This window comes from Nicotiana attenuata, unplaced genomic scaffold (genome assembly GCF_001879085.1).
Source record: "Nicotiana attenuata strain UT unplaced genomic scaffold, NIATTr2, whole genome shotgun sequence".
NCBI lineage: Eukaryota > Viridiplantae > Streptophyta > Magnoliopsida > Solanales > Solanaceae > Nicotiana > Nicotiana attenuata.
Window position 1 is genome coordinate 241096 of NW_017671640.1, and position 23770 is coordinate 264865.

A 23770-nucleotide genomic window follows, 5' to 3' on the forward strand; every position below is an offset into this window, starting at 1 on the left:
AATAATGGCCCTTTTCCTACTTTTTTCTGTCTGCTAATTTCAAAAAAATAATAATGAAAAATAGATCGAGTCCTAAATATTTTTTTTAAAAAAAAAAGAATAATCAGAATTTCATATAGTTTTGGTAAGTCCTGACCCCTTTTTTATCTTATTCTTAGGTTCACCATGAATTCTCCACAAAGAAGCAGTCAGAAAAGGGTAAGGGACGAGACACCTCCCATGTTCTTGATAAGAGATATGACCCCAAGTAGTCTTTGTAATTGGTGGGCTAGTTTTGCTACATGGGAACGGAATCAAGTATTTAAGCACCTCAAGTTCCTCACAAACATCATGGGAATTAAGCCTAACAGAGATTTAATCAAGGCTCTAGTGGGTTTTTGGGACCCCGTTAACAATGTCTTCAGGTTCTAAGATTGTGAAATGATGCCTACATTGGAAGAATTAGGTGCATTCACCAGATTGGGGAGAGACCTTCGTGGGAAAAAGCTTGCTGCTCCGAGAAAAGTAGGTATGAACAACTTTTTGAAGAAGTTATGCCTCCGCCGAATTCCAATGGTTTTCTTAAACGAAGGTTGGGTTCCATTAGAATATCTTTATGACAGATTTGGGGACGAGAAAGGGTTTGAGAACTTCTCGGGCACAGAATCCGTCAACCAACTGAGTTATGATGCCTGGAGTTTAAAAAACGAGGGTTTGAACCCATTCTTCATATTTTGAGTTAGAGACCACGGATTTGGGTGATTCTTGAAGGGATTTTCGTGGAGTTAATTGGGGTAAGTGGTTCTTGCTTGGTTTTGGCTATATTCAATGATTATGTCTTTAATTTCATCATCTAATTTGTGATTTGGGGAAAAGAGGAAGTGTTCTTGAGTTGGATTTTTGAGGTTTTGAATGGGATTTTTTATTCGGATATGAGTAAATTTGGTATGGTTAGACTCGTGAGTGACTGGGCTTTCGGGTTTTGTGATTTTTTACGGATTTCGAGACATGGGCCCGGGGGCTGGGTTCGGGCCGATTTCGAATTTTTGGCTATAAATTAGTACTTTTCTTGTGGAATTGATCCTGTTAGCCTATATTGATTGTATTGTACTACTTGTGGCTAGATTTAAGACATCCGGAGGCCGACTCGCGAGGCAAGGGCATTTTGGAGTAGCATTTTGCTCGAATTGAGGTAAGTAATAGTTTTGAATCTGGTCCTGCGGGTATGAAACCCCGGATATTGTGCTATGTGATTATTTTGGAGGTGACACACATGCTAGGTGACAGGCGTGTGGGTGTGCACCGTGGGAATTATGACTTGGTCCGTCCCGTGGAATAACTTGTTATTAGCTACATATTTCTCTCAGTGTTATAGAAATTGGACCCAAATCCATGTTAGAAATCATGCTTAGGCTATATGATGTCACTGTTGGGACCCGCCGAGGTTGTGTACTTGTTGAATTATCTGTTATTTGCTGTTTTGTGCTCAATCATGACTTTATTTGCATACCATATCTTCTTCTCTTCATGTTTCTTGCTGATACATGTTATTATCTCTGTTTGGGCTGATTTATATGATTTCTTAGAGTCCAGGGGACTAGAGAGGTTGGTGACTCAGATAGGGCCTGATGCCGAGCTGTGAGCTATGTGTGTATATATGGATCGAGTTGCACGCCGCAACGAGCCTTAGGGCTGTATATATATATATATATATATATATATATATATATATATATATATATATATATATATATGGATCGGGTTGCATGCCGCAACAAGCCTAATGGCTATTTATATATTACAGATCGGGCTGCACGCAGCAGCGATATAGCGCTTGGGGTGAAAGAGCCCCTCCGGAGTCTGTACACCCCCAGTGAGCGCAGGTACTTATTGAGTGTGAGTACTGAGGGATGAGAGCTGAGTGATTGAGCTGTCGAGATGAGTTGAGTGACTGTTGTCCTGAGAGATTGTACTTGCTTTCATTTGTTGTTGCACTTAGTTGCTATCTATCATTGTTGTGAAATTATTGGAAGATTATATATCCGGTTGAATTTTAAACTGTATAAAACTGATTGACTTAAACTGCCGAATTTGGAAAGCATGCCTACTTCTTGCTGAAATTACTGAAAATGAGTTTTAACTGTGTAGCTCATCACTATCTTCAGTTCCTTATTTATTATTGTTACTTATTGAGTTGGTTGTACTCACGCTACATCCTGCACTTTATGTGCAGATTCAGGTGTTTCCGGACACGGTGGACGTTGATCTCGTGCGTGGTTGAGTATTTGAGATTCATGAGGTAGCTGCCGGCATTCGCAGTCGTTGGCTCTCCTTCCTTGTTATCTTTTCTTTCCTGTAATGGTATTTTGACACAGACTCTTGTAGACACTATTTCTAGACTGTTTGTTTAGACTCTCATTACTTAGTGACACCCCGATGTCGGGCTATTTTTCGCACTTATATTTTGGATTTACCCCGGTTTTATGAAAAATTCAGGTTATTTTGAATGTCTTAATTCATTTCTGTTAAATGCTGAAAGTATTTTGAAAATGTTGGCTTGCCTAGTACCACGATAGGTGCCATCACGACAGGTTAGATTTTGGATCGTGACAAGTTGGTACCAGAGCCTAGGTTACATTGGTCTCACGAGTCATGAGCAAGTTTAGTAGAGTCTTGCGGATCGGTACGGAGAAATCTGTACTTATCTGTGAGAGGTTTTCGAACCCTTAGGAAACTTCACATTCTTGAATTTTTGTCGTGCGAATCTGTTGATTCTAGTAACTAAACTTCTGTTATTCTATTCTCTCACAGATGGTGAGGACACGTGCTACTGGGCAGGACGGACAGCCACCAGTACCACCAGTCAGGGCCGCGAGAGGCCGAGGTCGCGGTAGTGGCTGCAGTAGAGCTCGCACAACAGCTAGGGCAGCACTTGTAGATCCACTAGTTGCCGCAGTTCAGGATCATGTCCCAGTTGTGGATGCACCAGCGGGACCAGCTCAGGCATCAACTGTGCCCATCGTGATTCCAGACCTTCAGGAGGCCTTAGCTCAGATTTTGACTCTATGAACCCGTCTTGCTCAGGCGGTCTCTGTTCTGGTCGTAGCAGCCACTTCTCAAGCCGGGGGAGGTACTCAGACTCCCGCCGCCCGCACACCAAAGCAGGTGATGCAGGAACTCCAGACACCAGGGGCACTAATAGACCAGCCGATGGCAGCTGCTCAGGCCCATGTGGTTCTTGCTACGACTGATGATGAGCAGCGGAGACTAGAGAGGCTTATTAGACTTCAGCCTTTATCTTTCAACGGGGCAAATTCGAAGGATGCCCAGGGTTTCTTGGACATATGTCAAAGGATCCTCTGTACAACAGGTATTCTGGAGACCAGTGGGGTCACGTTCACTACTTTTTAGTTCACCGGAGCTGCCTGTCACACCCCTTTTCTACCCCCGAAAGATATGTGTATGGATTATTGTGGGTTAAAGGGTCTTTCCAATTAAAGTGACGATTTGAAACAGGATTATTTTATGGTTCAGAGTTGCCACTTGGAATTAATTTTTCTGTGTTCCAAGTCACCTTTTACTTGAGGCCCTAGTCAAAGAAAGGTTTGACTCTATTGTTAGTGGTCTGTGAACACAAAGTTCGGGTAATGAATTCTGTTGACAGGGGAGAAGGTGTAAGGCATTCCCTGAGTCCCGTGGTTCTAGCACAGTCGCTTTATTGACTTAAAACTTGGCTTGAACTGATTTTGGATGTGATTTATATGAGTTTCATGTTTTACCTGTCTGCTTTTATTTCTTGATTATTAAAAAAATTAAAGAATATAATAAGATGTCATAATCACACTACACAAGTGAATGCGTGATCGAGACGAAATTTATTGACTTTTGTCATAACCGCGCTACGCAAGTGAATCCGCAGTCATGACAAGGATTATTAGTACGTTATTACATTTGAAAAAAAAATACTACATTCGAAGAAAATAATTTTTGAAAATTATTAAAAGTTACTATCGGCTACGCAAGCGAATCCACGATTATAGGGATTAATTATATTAAAAATTAACTAACTATTGGATATGGGATGAGATTATTGAATTAATTTAATAAAATAATATCACGCAACGCAAATGAGTCCGTGAAGTTAAAGTGCGCCTACTAATTGCCTAGCGTAATTATTAAGAAGACTAAGTTGTAAAGTTATTTTAATAAAAGAAACATCTAATTTTTATTGAGATTATTTGACTAAAATAAAAATATGAAAAGTTGGGCTAACTTGTTATTTGAAGAGTGGACAAGCATTGATTTAAAAGGGAATGGGCCAACTATTTGAGTATCGAAACAGCTGGCCCTTTTTTGAACATGCTTTGGCGTTGGGCCAGTCCTTGCTTATTAAAAACAAATGGGCCAGATTTGTTATCAGTAAAAACGGGCCAACAGGTTAGATCCTTTGGCCCTTTATTCTTGTTAGCCCAATCTTATTAAATACTAAACTAATACATTCTGCGCACTTTCAAATTCTTCAATAACAATTTTTCTTTTTTCTACAACATGATCAAGATTCTCATTAAATACTACTTAAAGGTTAACAGAAAAATGCTAAGAGACAATAAATAAATAAATAACGCAAAAAAAAAAATTCATGAATTTAACATTATGATCCAAAACTTGATTTCAAAATTGAAACCTCAACATTCATCCATATAGTAAATTTCCTTGCCTATGCCTCAAGTAATCTAAACATGCTCAAATCCTCATCAATTGCTGTTAAAAAAATCTGCATTACAGAGTTTAAAGGTTACCTGGGTCGCAAAAAATAAATATAGCAGTGAAGAGTAAGAGCTCAGCAACAGAAAGCAACAGAGAAAAAACAGCAAAATCAGCAGAAATCCAGCAGCAAATTGCGTTTAAAACAGCCAGAAAACTTTAGAGAAGAAACGCAGAACTAACTCTAAAGAAGACTTTTACTTTTCTAAAAGTTTGCACTCTAAGATTCACTCACAAAGCGCAGATATTTTCAGCTTACTAAAGTATTCAGCTGCTTATTTTTTGTTCAAAGATATGTGTGTTCAGGCAACTCTAAAGATGTGTGTAAGTGTAAGATAGATTGTATAAAGTGAGGAAGGGGCAACCCTTAAGTAAGCAAAGAAAGCCAACTTTTTGGACAGATTTTGGTTCACCAAAAATCTGTCCAAAAAGTGACTGACTTTTTGTGCTAAACACTGTTCAAAGGCTGTCCAAAAGGTGAAAGGACAGCCTGAAAATCTGCTATAGAAGAAGCAAAGAGTCATTTCAGCCACCCTACTAGTAAAAAGTAAGCTACTAGTACTCTAACTCATGATCAAACCCATCTAATCTTCAAATTTTAACAGCATCAATATCACCCTATTGATTCAAACTAAACCAAGTAAACAAGCAACTAGATCAAATCGGTTCAACCTACGCAAGTTAAGATAAAGCGACTAATGCTACAATCTATTATATGAAGCAGAAGTTAAACAAACATTATTGAATCGTCGACAAAAGATAACATCGACGAAACAACTTGCTAGATGAACACTGATTCGACAACACTAAAGATTAGCTTGGTTAATAACAATCTGATAAAAAACTAAGCTAGATAGTGATAATAAACCTAAACTCTAATTAACAAACAATAAACTAAAACAGAAAAAAAATCAGAAATTAACCTACTACTATTAAAAGATCAGAAATTAATTAAAAGGATGACGCTTATACCAATCGAACGTGCTTGAACTGTTCGAGCCAAGAGAAGACGCTGGAGATGTGAAGGAGTAGTTGCCCGACCCTGAAACACTCATTTTACTCCGGCAAATGCTAAAACAAAGGGATTCCAGTATTATACCGGAAGGAAAAGAGGGTTCTTGGGTCGAAAGAAGCGAAGATGGAGAAGTAGTGGCGCAGAGGCGGCGGGTAGTGGGGTGGTCGACGGTGGTGGTCGGGTTTCGGAGGTAAAACTAGAGGGAAAGTGTAGATCTCCTGGAGATCTACATGTTTATGTAAAGTTTGTGTGGTAGGGTGGTCAGATTTGCCGTGAAATCGAAGAGAGAAGTAAGAGACGGCTATCTAGGGTTTCGGTTTCACAAAATTTAGAGGGGTTTCTGAGGAGTTGGGGCTCAGATTAGGAGAGAGGGTAAAGAGAGGAAGAGATTGGTGTAGGTTTTATGGGCTTTGGACGAGGTCCGCCGGCGGTGGCGATTTTCGGCCGACGGAGCCACCGTGGGGAGCGGCGGAGAGACAGAGAGATGAGAGAGTGATGAGAGAGTGAGGAGAGGGGAAGAAGAAAAGGGAAATAAGGCAAAATGGGGGCAAAATTTGGCTTGCTTAGGCTTTAAATACCTAGGTAAGAGATTAAATTAGGACCGTTGGATCAAGTCAAGATGTGTGACTAAGATTAAATCTCAGCCACTTAACCAAAACGACGCCGTTTTGGCGCGTCTGGTTGGGGTCTTGAGCTGGGCGGGTCGAATGCAATTGGGCCACATATTTGGTCCATGTTTTGGGCCAATTGTGCTTTAAAACCAACAAAATCAATTCACATTAACCCCATCACTCATTATTTAAGAACTCTAATTCTAAAATCTACAAACACACACAAAATAAATCTAAAAAAGGTATAATGTAGGAGAAAAGAAAAAAAATTAGGTATTTACAGCTGCCCCTCTTTGCTCGAGAACATGAAGAGTTTTCGTGCAAAGAAAGCGAATGCCATAGCTAATTTTGCTCGTGTACCACTCCAATGAAAGCATTTTTGAAAAAACGTGACTGAACCTTGCTTCTGAGGTTGCCTACATATCCTTGGCTATAAAGGAATCAGGTCAGTGTAGTTCTGAAAAATTTTGGTAGCTGGTACTACCAGACACTAGAGTTAAGGCTGCTGTTGTTGCTGTTGCTGTTACTGTTACTCTCTTCTTACATCAAAAGAAAAAGAGAAGAGCACTACATATGCCTGCAAGCTAAGAGTTACAAAATTCCTATCTATGTGTCTTATGGAGCCAAATCTTGATTCTTGACCTGCTCGCTCGTGTTGACCTTAGATTGGATCTTGATGATATTTGAAGTAAAGATTATGGCTCGTTCTCGATTGCCTGCTTTCCGGACCATAGTTTGAGAAAATGAATCTTGAGAAGTTAGGCTTGCTGACACATTATCAAAGCTAACTCCAACTATCTTATGATCAAAAGACTTCTTTCTTCTGATGAGAAACTGGAACTGCAAGCTTTAATCGTCACTTGTGCTATACGGCGGAGCCTGCAAAGCCATCAAAGACGAATAAAAATTTTCTGCCCCAGTTTGGCACTAGGAAAATTTTTGTGAGTTATTAGAGAAAGCTATAAACTATCTAATTTGTTGAAATGAAGACAGAGGAAGTAGTACAAACTATCTATGTGAGGATATGCAACCGCGAGGGGTAGTACCTTATGTTACCAAAGAAATGGAATTAGAGGATGGTACCCTGTATTACTGAAAGGCAACGTAATAAAGAATTGGCACCCTGTATTACTGGAAAGGAACGTAACCAAAGGTCGGCACCCTGTATCACTAGGAAGGAATGTAACCAGGGGTTGGCACCCTATATTACTGAGAAGGAATGTAATCAGGGGTTGGTACCTGTATCACTGGAAGAAAATGGAACCAGGGGTGGCGCCCTGTATTATTGATAAAGTGCTGAATCCCTCTAGGCGAAACGGTTCTACCATGAGTTAAGCTACGTAAAACACCTTGAGCGAAGAGTACTTCAACCCGGAACTATGAGCTGGATCCCCCTAGGCAAAACGGTTCTACCTGAGTTAAGCTACGTAAAACACCCTGATCGAAGAGTACTTCTACCCGGAACTATGAGATGGATCCCCCTAGGCGAAACGGTTCTACCTGAGTTAAGCTACGTAAAACACCCTGAGCGAAGAGTACTTCTACCTGGAACTATGAGCTGGATCCCCCTAGGCGAAGTGGTTCTACCCGAGTTAAGCTATGTAAAACATCCTGAGCGAAGAGTATTTCTACCCAGAACTATGATCTGGATCTCCCTAGGCGAAACGGTTCTACCATGAGTTAAGCTACGTAAAATATCCTGAGCGAAGAGTATTTCTACCAGGAACTATGAGCTGGATCCTCTTAGGCGAAATGGTTCTACCATGAGTTAAGCTACGTAAAACACCCTGAGCGAAGAGTACTTCTACCCGAAACTATGAGCTGGATCCCCTAGGCAAAATGGTTCTACCTGAGTTAAGCTATGTAAAACACCTTGAGTGAAAAGTACTTCTACCCGGAACTATGAGTTGGATCCCCCTAGGCGAAACAGTTCTACCTGAGTTAAGCTATGTAAAACACCATGAGCGAAGAGTACTTCTACCCGGAACTATGAGCTGGATCCCCCTAGGCGAAACGGTTCTACCTGAGTTAAGCTACGAAAATGGGAGGTGTGAACAGTAGTGATGCATGCTGAAAATAAAAGAAAATGGAGAGTTTAAGGAGCTTACGTTTGGTGACATTCGGCCTTTGAGAATCGCCATTCTGTGCTGCTTTGTTCCTTCTTTAAACAAAGAAAAACTTGTGAGTTTTCAAAGTGGTGGCTGGTTTGTGGCCTTGATGACCTGTTGTAGTTTGAATTCACGGCCACTTCGCTGTTGAAGAACTGATTCTATCAGTGTGGTACCGAGGTGCTCGGATACTCTGTATTGCATTTTGGAAACCTTATTTTCTGACGTTTCCCCTGACTATTTCATACTCGGATGTCCATGGTACCGCTAACCCTTGTCCCTAAGGCAAGGCAATTTTTCCCTTTAAAATCAAACTCACTTGTCTTGCACCTAGTATCAGTTTGTGTCCGTAGTGCTTATCAACCTTATTTTTCTTTTCTTTTTTTGACTAGGATACTGCATGCGGAAGGTTGCCTAATGTACTTGGCATGGGGACTTCAAACATTCTCAAAGATCGATCAGAAGTTCCTAATAGGGAAAATGCGAAAAGAACCTCGAAATGAATTACAACTTTTGCAACCGTTTTAATAGGAAAACACATAAAATAAAACAAACTTCTGCCCCAGTTTTGGAGTATTAGGAATATGGATTTTTGTTGTGATGGGACCGAACCCAGGGTAAGGCTGCCTACGTATTCTTTCGGAATCAGGTCGGACATAGTTTAATGCCTCAAAAGTTTGTTGTTTGACTTTTTTTTTCTCTTTTTTTCTATTTTTTTCTTCTTTTTTTTCGCTTTTACAAGTACACAAGTTCCAGATAGTGGAAAACAAAGAAGACAAATACGGCTCAAAAGAGTTAACAAAAGGGTGACACCTATTTGGAATAGCGAGCAAATGATAGCCTTCGTCATCTGATCTGAGAAAATTAATGCGTGAAAGTTCTACAGTGGGTATATATCAGACATAATATCTTTTAACTGCATCTGCGTTAATATTCATGTCTGTTACCCGTCCTTCTTCATCTACCAAGTGGAAGGCCCCTTTTGGTAACACTTTCTTAATGATGTAGGGTCCTTGCCAGTTTGGGGCGAACTTTCCTTTAGCTTCTACCTGGTGCGGAAGGATGCGTTTCACAACGAGCTGGCCTACCTTAAAGTTCCTTGGGCGCACTTTCTTGTTATAAGCGCAGGCCATTCTTTGCTGGTATAATTGGCCAAAACACACTGCTGCTAACCGTTTTTCATCAATCAGCATCAGCTTTTCCAAACGGGTCTTTACCTATTCTGTATCTTCAATCTCCGATTCCACAATGATCCGAAGAGAGGGAATTTCGACTTCAGCCGGTATTACAACTTCCATTCCATGTACCAGCAGATAAGGAGTTGCACCAACAGATGTGCGAGCAGTTGTGCGGTATCCCAAAAGAGCAAAAGGCAACTTTTCATGCCATTGTCTGGAACCTTGGATCATTTTCCTAAGAATCTTCTTGATGTTCTTGTTCGCCGCTTCAACGACTCCATTGGCTTTTGGCCGATAAGGGGTAGAATGGCGATGCATAATTTTAAATTGCTCGCATACCTCCTTTATCAAATGACTATTTAGATTGGCTGCATTGCCAGTGATAATGGTCTTTGGGATACCAAAGCGACAGATGATGTTGGAATGAACAAAATCTACCACTGCTTTCTTGGTGACTGCTTTGAAAGTGATAGCCTCCACCCACTTGGTGAAGTAATCAATTGCAACCAAAATGAATCTATGCCCATTTGAAGCCTTTGGCTTGATTGGCCCAATAACATCCATCCCCCAAGCAACGAAAGGCCAAGGAGAGGACATAGTATGCAACTCCGAAGGAGGCGAGTGAATTAGGTCACCATGAATCTGGCATTGGTGACACTTGCGAACAAAACTGAAGCAATCTCGCTCCATAGTGAGCCAATAATACCCTGCCCGTAGAATCTTCTTCGCCAAAACATATCTATTCATGTGAGGTCCGCATACCCTCCAAATGCACTTCACTCATGATCCGCTCAGCTTCTGTGGCGTCTATGCATCTCAACAAGTTTAAATCTGGGGTCCTTTTATACAGAATTTCCCCATTCAGGAAGAAACCACCGGCGAGCCGCCTTATAGTTCTTTTTTGATCTCCTTTGGCATGCTCTGGGTATTCTCTTGTTTTCAGGAATCGTTTTATGTCATGATACCATGGTTCACCATCTGGTTCTGTCTCAATTGTATTGCAGTAATCATGTTGATTCCGAACTTAGATTTCCAGTGGATCAATATGAGTGTTGCCTGGATAAGGGAGCATAGAGGCTAAAGTAGGCAAGGCATCGGCTAGCTCGTTGTGAAACCTGTGAATGTACCTGAACTCGATGGATTTGAATCTTTTGCTCAGGTCTTGCACACATTGTCTATATGGAATAAGCTTGATGTCTCGAGTCTCCCATTCGCCTTGGGCTTGCCGGATAAGCAAGTTGGAATCTCCCATAACCAATAGTTCATGCACATCTAGATCGAGGGCCATTTTCAGACCCATGATACAAGCTTCATATTCTGCCGTATTATTGGTACAGAAGAGACAAAGTCGGGCCGTTGCAGGGTAATGATGTCCAATAGGTGAGATGAGGATTGCCCAGATCCCAACTCCTTTGATATTGACAGCCCCATCAAAATACATTTTCCATACAGGGTTGTCGTTTGGAATTACTTCCTCTATTGAGTTGACCTCTTCGTCTGGGAAGTATGTGGTAAGTGGCATGTACTTATCATCAACTGGATTCTCTGCCAAATGATCTGCCAAGGCCTGTGCTTTCATCGCGGTGCGAGTGACATAGACGATGTCGAACTCTGTGAGCAGGATTTGCCATTTTGCGAGCCTGCCGGTGGGCATTTGCTTTTGGAAGATGTATTTCAGAGGATCCATTCTAGATATGAGGTAAGTAGTCTAGGCCAAAAGATAATGTCTAAGCTTCTGAGCGACCCAAGTCAAGGCACAACATGTCTTTTCTAAGAGGGTGTACTTAACCTCATAATTGGTGAACTTCTTGCTCAAATAATAGATTGCTTGTTCCTTTTTGCCCGTTGCATTATGTTGCCCCAGAACGCATCCAAAGGAATTATCCATCACCGATAGATATAAAAACAAAGCCCTGCCAGGTTCAGGTGGGACCAGTATAGGGGGTTTTGATAAATAATCTTTAATTCTGTCAAAAGCTTTTTGGCCATCGTCCCTCCACTTGATAGCAGCATCCTTTTTCAGCAACTTAAAGATGGGCTCACGCGTGGTTGTGAGCTGAGCAATGAACCTACTGATGTAGTTCAGCCTCTCGAGAAAACTCATGACTTCCTTTTTGTTCTTCGGGGGTGACAGATCTCAAATGGACTTTATCTTAGCTGGATCCAATTCGATGCCTCTCCGGCTGACTATAAAACCGAGAAGTTTCCCAGATGGAACCCCAAATGCACATTTTGCTGGATTAAGCTTAAGGTCATACCTTGGAAGCCGTTCGAAGAACTTTTTCAAATCGCGCACGTGATCAGCCTGTGTCTTTGATTTTATGATGACATCATCGATATATACTTCAATCTCTTTGTGCATCATGTCGTGGAAAATGGTTGTCATGGCCCTCATGTAAGTTTCCCCTGCATTCTTCAAACCGAATGGCATGACCCTATAATAATAAGTACCCCATGGAGTGGTGAAAGCGATCTTTTCTGCATCATCCTCATCCATTAGAATCTGGTGGTACCCAGCATAGCAATCCACGAACGGCTGTATCTCATGCTTTGCACAATTATCTACAAGAATGTGGATGTTTGGCAAAGGAAAATTATCCTTTGGACTTGCTTTGTTCAGGTCTCTGTAGTCAACACAGACTCTAGTTTTTCCATCCTTCTTTGGCACAGGCACAACATTTGCCACCCAGGTGGTGTACCGGACAGCTCTGACCACATTGGCGCTTAGTTGCTTCATTATTTCCTCTTTGATTTTGTCACTAATGTCCGTTTTAAATTTTCGTTGCTTTTGTTGGACTGGTGGAAAATCAGGATACGTAGAAAGCTTATGAACCACTAGATCAGCACTTAAACCCGGCATATCATCATAAGACCAAGCAAACACATCTCTATATTCAAATAAAAGTTGAATCAAGGCATCTCTGGTTTTTTGTTTAGTGTGAATGCTTATCTTTGTTTCTGTAACTTCTTCATGACTTCCGATATTAATGGGCTCAGTTTCACTGAGATTGGGCTTAGGCTTATTTTCAAATTGTTCCAACTCTCTTTTTATTTCCTCAACAACCACATCTTCATCATATTCAACCTCTTGATGCATTATTTCGAGATTAGACAGCTTTTTAAGATCTGGGCGTGAATTCCGCATGCATGTCATGTTATTAAAGTCGGCATTAGCAAAACTGAAATGGAAACAAAATGACAGGAATTAGGAAAAGGAAAAGATACAAAACTTAATACAAAACCGGACTGCATTTCATTGAATTTGAAAGGATAGAAGGGTTAACATCGAAACAAAACAATCATACTGAGATGTTTGGATTACAACCCTGCAAGTAACCCAAAATACAAAAAAAAAAGCTGCAAAAGCAAACTACCAAGACTCTTTCCTTGTAGGGAGAGGAGTTGATTCCCAGTTGTTGAGCATGGTGTCTAGGCTAATTAGTTGCATATCGGCACGACTAGTGCCTTCACCAGCCTGGATCATATTCACTTCAGAAAACATCTGGCTGAGTCCATGGCAAATTTCATCAATGTTTTCCTGTACCGAGGAATTTTGACCCTCTTGAAGTCGTGGCTTGACAAAAGTGTAGAAAATGTGAGGGATAGGTTATTGCAAGACCCATCCATGCTTTTCGCGGTGGTTGGCTTTGTCTTCGTCTGCTTGTGTTGGCCTGAAGCCTAAGCCAAAAGGACCCTGGTTAGTGAACGGAGAAATAGGCTCCAAAATTCCTTGCAATGATGCCCCCAAGTCTTTTCCTAGATCATATCCTTGTCTCAACATAGTGCAGCCACCATTACAGATGTGGCGGAAAGATGAGGATGCAAAATGGGCTTTCCTTCCCCAACATGGTCCACAACAACCACTTCAAAAGCCTGATAGACAATGGACTCATACCCTTCCTTGGCCTCAATACAGGGGATTAATGTGTCTTTATATATGGAAGACTCGTCTTCCCCATGAACAATAATTTCTTGCCTGTCATGTTCGAATTTGAGCATCTGGTGCAAGGTGGATGGCACAGCTCGGGCCGTATGGATCCATGGCCTTCCAAGAAGAAAATTATAAGAAGTGACCATGTCCACTACTTAGAAGACAATCTCAAATTCAACCGGCCCAATCGTCATGGTGAGGTTGATCTCCCCAATGGTATCTCTCGCTGAGCCATCAAAAGCCCGGATACGGACATTGCTAGGTCGGATTCTGTCTGTATTGATCTTCATGCTTTGCAGGGTAGAGAGAGGGCATACATCTACTTTTGAGCCTCCATCAACCATGACTCGCTTTACATAATTCCCCTCACATTTGACCATCAAGTGCATAGCCCTATTGTGCCCGGTTCCCTCCTCTGGAAGTTCATCATCAGTAAAGGAGATTCTGTTTGCCTCAAAAAATCTGTTGGCCATCTTCTCTAACTGATTCACTATGGTCTTCTCTGAGACATGTGCCTCGTTCAGGATCTTGATTAGTACACGAGCGTGCTCTTCTGAATGTATGAGCAGAGATAGTAGAGAGATTTGGGCAGGAGTCTTTCTCAGTTGGTCAATGATTGAGTAATCTTGGACTTTCATCTTTTTGAAAAACTCTTCCGCCTCTTCTTCAATGACTGGTTTCTTTATTGGCATTTGGCCTTCTCTGATTTGCTTGGCCTTCCTCAACTCTTCTGGAGAGTAACACCTCCCCGATCGAGTCAAACCTCTAGTTTCCCCCACTTCTTCTATGATTTCCTTGCCTTTGTAGGTCATCACAGTTTTATTCTAGTTCCAAGGAATGGTTTTCGTGTTTGTCACACGGGGTTGTATGACAGGCTTGATTATGATCGACTCTGTCATACCCTTTGTACCGTCCTGATTCTGCCTTGTGATGGGGTGGCCTCCAAGGACGTATAACCTTAGGCTTGGAGCATTGGAGTGAACTTCCAACCTCGAGCCCTTGGGAACAAATAAAGTTACCTTTTCTGAGCTCGAGCGCCTTTCACAATCAACGGCACATCTCGGCTTGGACTTACTTCCAGACATGTTCCTTCTTGAATTGCCCCCACTGTCATTTCTGCTTGACCGACCGGCTTGTATTCTTGATCTCAGCCAATCATTCCCACAAAATGAACATCATTGTGTGCTGGCAACGGGTTGTTCTTCACATTAGGAAGGTCCTTGCCATTCGTCACTACAATTAATTTTTCAGAAATGAGTCTCTCTATGGCTCTTTTTAGAGTCCAACAGTCATCAGTGCTATGCCCCGGGGCACCTGAATGATATTCACATCTAGCATTTGCTTGAAATCCATGTGAATCAGGATGCATATGGTGGGGAGCGATGGGTCCAATCACGCCCATTTGCTTCAGCTTCTGGAATAGACTAGAGTATGATTCAGCCAATGGAGTGAATTTTTCCGTCGGCCTCTGCTCTCGACCATAATCCTGTCTAGGATGAGCATCGTAGGGTGCCCGAAAATTTTGCTGTTGAGGTCGGGGGATCCTTGGAGCTGGTGCCCGTACCTGCTGATTGGGAGGTCGAGCATAGGATTGAGCATTGAATACTGTATACTATGGTGGGCCCACAGAGTATTGAGGAATTGGCGGGGGATAATAGTGTTGAGGGTAGCTGGATTGCCCCTGCTGAACTTGCACATAAGGGTGTGATGCCCCTCTTTGAACTTCCCTGGATTCCGAGGTCATCATGGCCCCTTCATCTCTCTTCTTTTTGTTTGTAAAACTTCCCGACCCATTTTGGATTGCTTGGGTGGTGGCTTTTAGAGCAGCTTGACTTACAATCTTCCAGTCTTGAGGCCATTTTCGACCATCTCCCCTATTTTGATTGCTTCTGCAAAAGGCCTACCCATCGCTGACATCATGTTCTGAAAGTAATCAGGCTCTTGAGCCTCTAGAAAAACAGTGATCAACTCGTGATTATCCATGGGTGGATTAACTCTAGCCGCTTGCTCCCTCCATTTGATGGCATACTCCCTAAAGCTTTCAGTCGGCTTTTTCTTCATATTGGACAGGTAATTGTGGTCTGATGCAATATTAATGTTATATTGGAATTGTTTGACAAAGGCTTGGGCCATGTCGTCCAAGACATGCCAATGAGAGATATCTTCGTCAATGAACCATTTGGAGGCTACTCCCACCAGACTCTCCCCAAAATAAGCCATCAGCAGTTCTTCTTTTCCACCTGCACCCCTCAGCTGGTTGCAGTACCTTTTTAAGTGGGCGATAGGATTGCCGTGTCCATCATACTTCTCAAATTTTAGGGTCTTGAACCCTGCTGGCAAATGGATGTGAGGGAACTTGCATAAATCACTGAACGATACACTTTTGTGACCACCTAGTCATTGTATGTTCATTATGTTTTGTTCAAGACTTCTCATTTTCCAGGCCATCTTATCTGGCTCACCCGTCTTGGCATGCTTTTCATTTTCCACTGGTGACTCGTAGTCTGATTATATGGAGCCGAGACCCTGAAAGCCATATTTGGAGAGTAGTATTGGCCATCATAAGCATGAGATGGTGGCTCATTGTTTGGCCTCGTTACCGGAGGTGGTGGCGGAATTGTATATGCCGGTGCGCCAGACATGACGAGAGGGGTGTTCCTGACCGGTGCGACTGGAGGTCGCATATTAGAGGTACCAGGGGCACCATGGAGTCTGTAGTTTGGCACATACCCTGGTGGTAGAATGTGATCGCTCTTTTCATGGAGCAGTGGTTGAGTAGCCTGAGGTACGGTGGAAGTTCCCTATGAGGGACCCTGGGGTGGAGGTTGACCGGAAACCCAAGCTTGATATACATCTGACAGTTGTCGTCTCATTTTTCTTATTTCCTCCGACTCTTGCTCAACTGACTGACCCTGGGGATTTTCACTGACCAGCTCGATTTCATCATTGTTATCCATTACCATCGTTCCCTTAGATCTTGTGAAGTAATGATGTGTTGCCAGTTTCACCATAAACCAACCACCTTAAGCTTACTATATAAGAGACAACAAACGTGTTAGGGTTAAAGCATTTTACATATATGAATCACACGTAATATGCCATGTCCCTAACATTATCACCATTTCTAACATGCTTTTGGAAGACTTCATGTTTCATTCCGGCTTATAAGGTTGCTGCTTATTGACGCTCTTATTTCCTTCTTTTTTTTTCGTTTTTCCTTTCACTCGCCTTATTTTGATCCCTCATTTTAGAGTCATCGAAAAATATTTGATCGAACCTTTGGGGGTTGCCTACGTATCATGTCGCCGCATGAATCAGATCATTACACAGTTCAGCGAAATGACCATTTGTTTTGTTATGTTTTTTTTAAATTTTATATACATATATATACAAAAAAACAACATTTTTGGGTTCATTTTCAACTCCTTCTAAAACAAAATCTTTTTCATTGATTTTCAAATATGTTTTTATTTTTTTTATACAAGACTCAAAAACAATAATTACATAAAGATAAACATTTAAACAAGACCATACTTGACTCAAACAGACTTTTTAGGATAAAAGGCAAAACAACAAGACTCAAAACACCAAAAGCCTCTTACAGACTCAAAGACAACAAAAGAATAATCAAAAGGACTGCTAACTAAAAGAAGACTTTGATCTCTGCAGTAGAATCCACCAGCATCACTGTAATCAAGGCGCTCGTTCCTGCGGCTGACCTCCAATATTTCGGTATATCCTCTCCAAGTCTGCAGATATATGACGGGCGACGTTCAATAATACTTCTGCAAACCGCTCAGGCGTCATTCCCCGGCAACTCCTGCATGCTCGTGAGGTATATGTGGCTACCTCGAGGATCTTTCCCTTAACGTATTCCTGAGACAAATGCAACACTTGATTTCGCTGACTACGGGTCTCAGCTAGATCCAGTGCATCACGCTCGCGCTCCAAGGCTATATCTTTCTGGCGCCGAATTTCTAATGACTCCCCCTCCAACCGATTGATCATACTTTGGTAGTGATGTCTTTCTATTTCAAACTCCGCGATCTGGCGCTCCTTGCTTGACTCAACTCCCCCTATCTAATCCCTCAGACCTTGGATTAATGGAGATCACGGACCACCTTGAACTGGGCTTCTCTTTCTTCCTGTTGTTGAGCGGTAGTGATCACTTTTTTCTGCCTAATTTGAGCTTTGAGTGCTCGCCTCTCTTGTGCCCACTTAGCCTTTTCTCGCTCAAAATCAGCCTGTTGTACGTCCATGGCTGTCTCCAAAATGCCTTTATCTTCTTATAAAGTGTCTATACGGGATTGGAACTCTAGTGCCACTTCCCTTCCGGTTTCTCTAACTCTGGCCTCGATCTCCTCCTCCCGATCAACTGCATGCCGTATGGATCTTTCTGGCCTTTGCTCAGGGGTAGCCTGGTTATGAAACCACTCAAGGTATGCGAGGCTTACCTCCCCATGTTCACGATCAGCTACCATCTCGTCCAAATCTGAAAATCTACCACCAAACCAAAACTTTTGTGCATATGACTCCCTTGGAGGTTCCTCTCCCTTGAATTCAATCGAGGGCCTCTTTTGCTCTCTCCCTAGCTGGCGCATGACCCGTAGAGGGGCGTAGGGTTGGAAACCTCTAAAATCCATGAGTATGAATAACGGGGGATACGTCGACATATGCATGACCCTAGCAGAAGGGAACCAATAATAGTTCCAAGTGATTCTATCAGCACTCAATGAACCAAGTAATGTCCGCCAGGCCCTCAACCCCTCTGGAAGATTACAACTCGCGGCCCTGTCTGGGTGACATCTAATGTAATTCAACCAATTATCATTGAAATTACTACTATTGGATGATGATAAAGGTGCTCTATGAACCACATCTGCAGCAGAATGTTGCATCCCTCGAAGTAATCTTCACCTTCTTGGCAACGGGTCAAAGCTCGAAAAATATCTCCCAAAATCATGGGAAGAATGGTATGATCCTCGCTACTTTGCAAATACGAGACTACCGCAACCAATCGAATTCTAATGCGCCCACCACGCTCTGGAAAGACCATGATCCCTAGAAATGATATCATGAACGCGAAGATTCTGTCTGCCCATATTTCCTTTATCGTGATCGCGGAAATAGCCTCGCGATCGCGAAGCACAAAACAGACTACCTCCCAGTTAACTCTTCGTGAACGTGACCAACTCTTCGCGAACGCAAAGCTTTACCATATCAACTCACCGAGCGCGACCCAGACCTCGCGAACGCGTAGACCAATGACCTAGGGTCCCCAGCTGCCTCCATAACTCTTCGCAAACGCGACCCCTCTTCCGCGTTTGCGATGCACAGTCAGATCATACCTCCGCGTTCGCGTCCTCTTCTTCGCGAACGCGAAGAACAAAATCTTCCCAGCTCACATTAACCCTTCGCGAACGCGACCGTCCCCTCGCGTTCGCGATTGAGGAAACCAGATGAAAAATACCAGCAACCAAAGTCCAAAAATGCTCCGTTAACCACCCGAAACTCACCCGAGGCTCCCGGGACCTCAACCAAATATGCCATCTAGTCCCAAAGCATCATACGAACTTAGTTGGATCCTCAAATCACTTCGAACAACATCAAAAACACGAATTACATCCGGATTCAAGCCTAATGAACTTTGAAATTTCCAAATTCTACAAACGGCGTCAAAACCTATCAAATCACGTCCGATTGACCTCAAATTTTGCACACAAGTCATAAATGACACCATGAACCTACTACAACTTCTGGAAAACCAATCTGACCCCGATATCAAAAAGTCCACTCCGCTCAAACTTTTCAAAATTCCAACTTTCGGCATTTCAAGCCTAATTCTACTACAGACCTCCAAAACACAATCCGGACACACTCCTAAATCCAAAATCACCTAACGGAGCTAACAAAACCATTTAAATTCAAATCCGAGGTCGTTTACACATATGTCAACATCCAGTCAACTTTTCCAACTCAAGCTTTCAAATAAGAGACTAAGTGTCTCAATTCATTCTGAAATCACTCCAGACCCGAACCAACTAATTCAATAAGTCATAATACAGCTGTAAAACACAAACGAATCAGAAAGTGGGGAAATGAGGCTACAACTCTCGAAACGACCGATCGGGTCTTTACATTATATATGATTGATGATCTTATTTGTTCTATTGTCTGGCAGATTTTTTTCCTCTGGAAAAGCTTTAAATTATGATTTATGGCTCCCCGATGTCGATCTTATTGTGTAAATACATTATCTATGATAGAGACACTTAAGCCAACACCACATTATGATGAGTACATCAATAGAAGAAAAATGTTCCAAGAATGGTTGTTACTGTTCCAACATTTCATATTCCAAAAGGATAAATGTTTGGTAGAAGGCAAAGCATCAGCGGGTTTGAAGATAGAGAAGGCATTTTCTGCATCTTCCTCTTTCTGTCTCAAAATTGAGTTCTTGCGGCCATCGTTCCTCTAGAAGAAACGAAAAAAATTGAAGTTGTAAGAAGTCAAATTTTCTACTTTATGGAGTTCAATTTCTGTTTGTAGTATATATTTTCCCCGTTTCTTGAGTTCAAACTGAATTGGAGTGACCTAAATTGCATTATTGTAATGGATATTTACTCGGGTTCAGATTTAGATTTTGTTTTTTCTCAAGAGATTTTTCTATGCCCGTTTCATTCGTAAAGGTATGCTGATTATTTCTTTCTTTTTATGCCTTTATATCATTTTGTTGTATACACACTTTATTAACTTAGAAAAGTGGCGGAGAGGAGTTTTCAGTCTCATATTTTAGTACTAATAAGCTCAAATTTATGCCCTCTCTTATTCTTTGTATTGAGAATTTCTTACTAGCAATGTATAAAACTGTGGAAGGGCCAGTAGTTTTATTGAAATTTCTACTGTAGTGTTAAGAATTGTTGAACTACTCTTAGGATTTCACCTTAAGTTTTTCAAGTCTGCAAGGAGTTGCAAATTAGAATAAGCAGAAAAGCAATTCTCTATAACATTCTTTTATCTCTTTTTTTTTTTGGGAGGATTAGGTCTGCAAGTATCTCAATGTTCTAACTGAAAAGATAGAGAGCGAAAGAATAAAACAGAGAGTTGTTGGCATATAAATTGATTGAACCTTTCACACAAGTTCTTTTCATCTGTAACACACTCTTAAATAAGGCAATTTTTTTTTTTTTTAATTAAAAAGAGTTCGTTGTGTGGGATGTACTTTTTTTTTAAGGTTTTTATGAGAATTCAATTTACTTATATTTGATAGAGGATATTCTTCTTAGAGATCTGACACGATCAACTTCTGCATATTTGCTTCATTTGTTAATGTACATATTGTAACGACCTGACTGGTCGTTTTGCTTTCTAGAACCCCGTTCCCCTAAATTAGACTTCCGTAATTGCTTTTACTGATTTATGACTTACGCGGATGGTTGGTTCGGGATTTGGAAGAGTTTGGGTTGAAATCGGAATACTTAGTTCCTTAAGGTTGGCTTAAAAGGCCAAGCTTGACTTCGGTCAACATATTTAGTAAATTGTCACGACCCAAACCGATGGTCCGCAACGAGCACCCGGTACCTTACTCAACCGAGTACCAACATAACATATCTTTCTTATTGTACTTTCGTTGCCAAACGGGCCGTCATTGGCTAACCAGAATAAACATAAGAGAATACTCAATATAGAACAACCCAACCTGACATAAAAAACTTATACATGTGACATACGGGCCTATAAGGCCAACATGATCATTTGTAAACTCAAAACATAGGCTGGCAAGGTCATACAGGTATTCGTATACATGCTATCTGTCTACAAGCCTCTAAAGTACATACTTATCACAAAGGTCGGGACAGGGCCCCGCCATACCAAACAATACACGTCTAAATCATACTGACCAAACAAGCAACTCCGGAGCAAATGGAGCGCACCAACATCTTCCGCTGATCTGATGGCCTACTTGGAGGACTCTCGACCTGTCTATCGGAACCTGCGGGCATGAAACGCAGCATCCCCAGGAAAAAGGGACGTCAGTACGAATAATGTACCGAGTATGTAAGGCACATAAATAAGTACATAACAGACATGAAAGAAATATAGAGTACATGACCCAAAATGTAAGTCTGGATAACTCTGTAAAACATGAAATAATTATAGTGTCATGCATATGCGTATGAATGTCATGTCGTGCATAGGCACATGTTTCATAACATCATCAGGTCTCTGAGGGCATCCCATCATATCATCTCGGCCACCGTGGGAAAAATCATCAATGTATACCAGCTGATCAGGTGGTGGTGCGTATATAACGCGGTAACCTTTTTCTCATATCCCATATACATATATATACATATATACGTGTACATAACGCCATCTGGTCATTGGTCAATGTAAATGAATGCATGAGAAGTACGTCAATAAAATCTTTCCAAGTGTCATAAGACCATTTTGCCTTTGATTAATATCATGAAATAAACTTTATCAACTTACGTATTTTTTGAGACCCATGAACAGATGATAGAATAATATGATACAAGGGGAATCGAGAATATAAGCATCTCTAGTATTTCTATGAATAGAGTCATTTATGGAAATTGTGCATTTGTTCATTTCGTTTATGTCGTATAGATCATGCCAAAAGAAAGAAGGGATAGCCTTAACATACCTGAGTCGATTCTCTTGACAATCCCTTTAACACACTTAATTGCGATGAAACATGGAATAAGTCGCATGAAAAGCTCAACGCAATCACGTTGCTCAAAGAAAATCTTGGCCGAAACCTTTCCATCCCCAAAATGACGTTTCTTATGTGATTTGGATAAGAAACTCCTGGATAACGTTTCTATTCCTATTTTTATGAATTGATGAAGATTCTTATAAACCTCACGTTACTTATCAGTAAAGAGACCAAAATGGCTTAGCCTAGTTTTTCAATCCAAGAATTTGTACGTGTAAACAAGGCATTTCATGCCTTATGACTCATCAAGCCTATTAGTGCCACTTTGGCTTAGATTGATGCCAAGTGGCAGTCCCAAAAAGGATCTCTATCCACTTAATTATAATTATCCCCACAATTAATCAATTATTTACATAATTAAGAATTACCTCAAATTGCTTAAAATATTACTCACTGTTAACACACTTTATATACTTTACTATCATGGTCATGTGGTATCATATAAAATAAATACATATACTATTAAAAAATGCATATATTTTCTCAACTTCTAATTTTCCTAATCTCATATAAAGAGTACAAATTTTCGTACGCTTAATTCTTAAAATGGTAAAAAAGATAATCTTTTTTTCTTGTGAAAAAATAANATATGTATATATATATATATATATATATATATATATATATATATATATATATATATATATATAGTATCAAGGTTGTTAAACTTACGGGGTGTAACATAAACGACCTCGGAATCGAGATTTGAAGGTTCCAATAGGTTCGTATGATTATTTCGGACTTAGGCGTATGTCCGGATCGAGTTTTGGATGACCCGGGAGCGTTTTGGCGCCTGATAGTGAAAGTTGATTCCTTAAGGAATTTGAAGTTCTTTTAATTTGGTTTGGAGCAGGGGTTTGTTGTGATATCGAGATTCGAACAGAATTTAGAGACCTGGAATAGTTCCATAATGTCATTTAAGAGTTGCACGCAAAATTTGGTATCATTCCGAGTAGTATAAGTACGTTTCGGCACATTGGAAGTAGATTGAAGAACTTGAAGTTCATAAGTTTGATCCAATTGGTTTAGGGTGTGATTCTTAGTTTTGTTGTTGTTTCGGGCACTCCGAGGGTTCGAGCGAGTTCGTTTTATGATTTCAAACTTGTTGGTATGTTCGGGCGAGGCCCCGGGGGCCCCGAGCGTCAATCGGACGAGGCTCGAGCTAAGTCGGAAATTTAAGAAGGAGCTGAAGCTCCAGTTGCTGTCATAACCGCACATGCGGTTGGCCAGCTGCAGGTGCGAGCCTGCAGAAGCGGCTGAAGCATCGCAGATGCGGCCCAAGGGGAGGAGACCAGGTTCCGCAGATGCGGCTCCTCTTCCACAGAAGCGGAGCCGCAGGAGCGGTCACCCGACCGCATATGCAACCCCAGCTAGCCCGGCCCATTTTCGCTGAAGCGGACATTCTCCCGAAGAAGCGTGACCGCAGATGCGGTCAACGCACCGC